General features: G+C 49.5%; 1 protein-coding gene across 9 annotated transcripts in view; it reads left to right on the top strand.

The window, feature by feature from the left end:
- magi1b (membrane associated guanylate kinase, WW and PDZ domain containing 1b) overlaps positions 1 to 5,000 on the top strand; it is a 226,068-nt gene that overhangs the window by 185,836 nt on the left and 35,232 nt on the right. The gene's annotated exons all lie outside the window — the stretch shown is intronic.

The following is a 5,000-nucleotide window of genomic DNA, read 5'->3' as shown; positions in this document are numbered from 1 at the left end:
CGTCCACGGGGAGGTTCAGGGGCTGACGCTCCTGTCAGGCTGATGTATGGTGGAGATGGGACAAGAGGGCTGATCATCCCACACAGCTCACCCCCCCCTCTTCCTTTAATAAACGTTGGACAAACGTCTCCACAGAGATGACATGGACGACCCCAAATCTTCCAAAGATAGCACGGTTATCTCACAGTTCAGTATCTCACTTTTTTTCCCTTGCTGCATCTCGTTCACAGTTCACATTTTGTACGATCTGTGTGGTCCACCCACCTCTTTGCTTGTTGCAAAATTAAAAAAAAAAACAGATGAATAATTTCTGTTCTCGCTTGCACATTAAAGCTAACCCCAACCGGAGCATCTCACAAGCACTGACATTGTTTATTTATGGTTTCATTTTACCACACAGCTGAAACAAGTCGAACATGTTCTTGTATTCAGCACGTAAATAGTATTCACACTGCAAGTCTCTCTCTCTCTGTCTATGCTGCTGCTGTTCTTACCAGCAGGCTATCAAAGCTCTTTTTTTCCAGGTGATTCTTTTTTCATACGTTGTGTTGTGTTTCCCGTTGGTATGTTAGCTGATGTGAACAGGGAACCAGTCAAACTGCTGGGAAAGGTAATGAAGACAAAACTATCGATGACTTAAGGAGTATCGAATTTCTATAGCAGAGGTGGTGTTAGCATTACGGTCCTAAGTGAACCGACGCTAAAAGAACAAAGCTAATCTTTGCTCGAATCCTCTTGTGATAACACTACACAGATGCTGCAAGTGGGGGCGTCTTCGTACCGTACGTGCCTTGTGTATATGCCAGGCAATCAGACACAGGAAAAACACACACACACACACACACACACACAAACACACACACTCTCACTCCTCTCTCTCTCTCTCTCTCTCTCTCTCTCTCTCTCTCTCTCTCTCTCTCTCTCTCTCTCTGACACTCAAACACACTCCAATCCTTTCATGCCTCCAGAAGAGGAAAGTTCTATTACCCACGTGGGTAATTAGAGAGTGTGAATATATGCAGCATCAATAAGAGCAAGTGTTTGATCTCGCGGAGCCTGTGTGCTGTTGCCCCGTTCCGTTCCCCATCACTGGGTGGCAGACTGCTCTGCTCTCCTTATAAGTCATGGAAAAAACAGTGTAGAAATGTGGCCAGGCCAAGGCTTTATATATTTTTTCTATACACATACACAAAAAATCACACATGTACATACAGTACATGAACACACACACACACACGCACGCACACCAACAAACGCCTCTGTCTCTCTCTCTCGCTCTCTCCAAATCCATGACCGACTCCCATCAGACACCATTAGAAAGTTATCGCGGCCGCTCACAGCTGAAAGGATACCTACAAGATGGTATGACTCCTTATTTATTCTTATCGTTCGCCTCATCCCTCTTTTTTTCCCTACCTTTTCCCCCATCTCATTCCTCAGTCTTTTTTTCCCTGCTTGTCATCTCCTGCTCTGCCTGCCTCAACAGATATTGTTACACGGCGAGATGAAGAGGCGAATTGTAAATGAATATGCTGGAAGGGTACAGGATGGAGATGGAGGGAGGGAGAGAGAGAGAGAGGGAGGAAGGGTAAAGCATCTTGTCTTACATCATTCATTTGTGTAAAGGGCGGGGGGAAACGCAGGGCGGGGAAGGATGGTGGAGCGAGGTTTAAAATAAATATGTTCATAAATACATAACGAATTTCATGACTCGAGACATAGTGCGTAGAGCGAACTGGAGTCGGGGATTATGGATGTTTGTAGAGAAGATGAAGAGAAAAAAAGGAGAAGGACAGAGAGAGAGATAGAGAGAGAGAGAGAGAGAGAGCATAAGAGAAAGAGAGAATATTTGCAGTGAGCGAGTGAGTGAACGAAACTGAGTGAGCAGCCAGGTATAATGTTGAAGATGAAAGGGGGGTCTCCCAGCTCCATATGGGGTGGTGGTACTATTCAGAGACGGCAAAACGGGAGGGAGGTGAATGTATCAATAGAGAAGAAAGCTCCACAATCCCACCCACCCCTCCTTCCCCACCCCCTCTGTGTGGCTCCTCTGGGCTGCGCTGGAGCAGTGGGGCTGGATGTGATGGATGCTCTCCAGCTGTCGCCAGCAGTTGATCAGGGGCTGCCCCTGCCACTGGTTCTTCTGCAACCGGGCTTTTGTTCCGTTTAGATGGGGAATATTGTTGGGGCGGGGGTCCAGCTTCAAGCTGGATCCACCTCATTCCCTCAGTCCACATAGACATCCAGTGGGGGCGCGCGGGGGCGTTGAAAGGCTGGTGCAGGGGGGGGAAAGGGTTTGCTGGGTCAAAGACTGCAAATTGTAGTTATAAAACAGGTTATGACTCAAAATAGAATGGCAAGTATTGTCCTGGTGTTCATGAGATGAGATTGACCGTTACTATTCTCTTCATGTTTTTGTGGCACAACCCGACGTCAAAATCTGATTCAATTTTAGAAAGTCCTGTAGTTTGAGCCCGGCGTCAGAACCTTTGATTTTCTTGAAATCTTGTATTTTGTCACACTATTGCAGGGCAAAATGTGTCGTCTTTCCTGGGACCTCGGATTTCTTGTGGTGCATAATGATAGCTGTGCAGCACAACCAACACAAACATGGACACAACCCCCCCATTCCACCTTTTTAATGTTTTATTTCAGAGGGTTGATTCAGTGTGTCATCCTAATGGTTTTGCCTCTCCAAGGCCAGGCGAAGCTCTAGGATCAAACGCTCAATCTGCTGCTGTGAACCCCCCGACGTCACCCCCTCCACCCCCAGTCACAACACTCGTTATTTGAAACCGTTTTGCTTGTTTAATTGTTTTGATGCCCTGTGAACTTCAAAGCAGGGGGTGTGGGGGTAAACAAAGCCCACGCCCTGTGTAAACTACAGTATGTGACAATCAGGCGCAAACAAACACAAGGGTTGGTGAGGGTTTTTTTTCGACTTTTTTTACCATGTGTTTCCTAAAATGGAACGGCTTAGGCGTGAGGCATATTTTTCAGCCCAATATATTAGAATGAATTAAGATGGAGATATTGACAAATTCTCAGCATAATATAAGGGGCAACAGGTATCAACACTAAAACTCAAGGATATTCCCTTTTTTCAGTGCCTATAATAAGATAGCTCACGCCCATTGTCTCCTTAATCTGTGGCATGATCGGATGATCTGGAGACACAAGGAAGGTGTGGAGTGTAGGTTGCAGACTGGTGGCATGTGGCTCGCTGTCCTCTGCTCCCTGTCGTCCACAAGTGTGCTTGCCTTGTGGTGTTGGGAGCTGCCATATGAAGTATACTGTAGGTCGCCACTTAGTATGCATGAATATATCCTTTATGCAAGTGCTGTCAGCCTAGCTTCCAGGTGATTTGTGTGTGTGTGTGTGTGTGTGTGTGTGTGTGTGTGTGTGAGTGTGTGAGTGTGTGAGTGTGTGAGTGTGTGTGTGTGTGTGTGTGTGTGTGTGTGTGTGTGTGTGTGTGTGTGTGTGTGTGTGTGTGTGTGTGTGTGTGTGTGTGTGTGTGTGTGTGTGTGTGTGTGAATGCGTGCGTGTGCGTGTGTGTGTGTGTGAATGCGTGCGTGTGCATGTGTGTGTGTGCACGCAGAGTGAGTGAGGGTGTTGATGAGCGCACAGGTTTGCGGTTGTGTTGGTGTGCGCACATGAGTGTGGCAGAAGAGAACATGAGATGGAAGGAGGGGAGGGGGGGGGTGGTAGAGCACAACACAGTACAGCTGAGCGAACGAGTGAGTGACGGAGAGAGAGAGAGAGGGAGGGAGGGAGAGAGAGAGAGCACGAGGGAGAGATTCACAGCCAGGCGAATAGGAGAAGAAGAGGAAAGGGGGAGGGCAGAAGAGGAGAGGAGGGAGGGAAGAGCACGAGAAATAGGGAGGGCGAGAGAGAGAGAAGAGGGAGGGAGGGAGGGAGGGAGAGCAAGCAAGAGAGGGAGGGTGAAAGCGGGAGAGGGAGGGAGAGAAGACAGGAGAGAAACAAGAACTGCCTCCAGATGCAGGAGGCTTCGACAGACAGAGGCGCTAGGTGCACGGGCGCTGGAAGATGGTTTCAGTACGAGGGGAGCTGACCGTTGCCTACAATTTAATGTTTAGCATCTTGGATTCGTTTTCCATGGGTAATGACACGTCTCTTTACTTAGATCTCTGGCTCTCTCCATTTTTTCAACCCTCTCTGTCCGTCTCTCTATCTCTTTTTTATTTTTGTTCTCTCTCTCTCTCTCTCTCTCTCTCTCTCTCTCTATCTCTCTATCTCTCTCTTACATTCTTGCTTTCTGTGTGTCTCGCTGTCTCTCTCTCTCTCTCTCTCTCTCTCTCTCTCTCTCTCTCTCTCTCTCTCTGTCTCTCACAGTCTTTCTCACACTCACTCAAACACACGCGGGCGCACACACTTGCGCTGTGTACCTCCGTCAGTCGCGTGCTGTGCTTGTGCTGAAGGCAGGGGGCTTGGGGGTCGTATGTACAGTAAGGATTTCAGACAGCTCCTCCTGACGAGGAGGGGTGGGGTGAGGGAGTCGGGGGCGGGGGGGGTGGTCTTCGACCCTCTCTTCCCTCCTCCCACCTCACCTCGCTGCTAATGCTGTTGCTGCTGCAGCAGTGGAGGCTGAGGAAGGAAAGGCTCGGCAGGAGAAGCAACAGCAGGAGCAGGCAGGCAGCAGCAGCAGTGCTGGGCTGTGTTGGCGCGGGCTAATGCAGATGGATCAGCCTACTACGCTGCTGCCTGGCCAGCAGCTCTGATCTCCAGGGGGGAGGAGAGAGAGGAGACTAGAGGAGAGGTGAGGTGTGGAGGTGTGGAGGAGAGGAGGAGAGGAGGAGAGAGAGAGGAGACTAGAGGAGAGGTGAGGTGTGGAGGTGTGGAGGAGAGGAGGAGAGGAGGAGAGGAGAGGTGTGGAGGAGAGGAGGAGGAGGAGGAGGTTGGAACTGGGGAGCACGGCACAGAGCAATTGGTTGCCTCCTCTTCCTCTTCTTCCTCCTCTTCCTCGGCTTCTGCTCTGCTGG

Source organism: Engraulis encrasicolus, chromosome 14, assembly GCF_034702125.1.
Source record: "Engraulis encrasicolus isolate BLACKSEA-1 chromosome 14, IST_EnEncr_1.0, whole genome shotgun sequence".
NCBI lineage: Eukaryota > Metazoa > Chordata > Actinopteri > Clupeiformes > Engraulidae > Engraulis > Engraulis encrasicolus.
The sequence above is the reverse complement of the archived record's forward strand: the minus strand, read 5'-3'. Positions and strand labels throughout refer to the sequence as shown.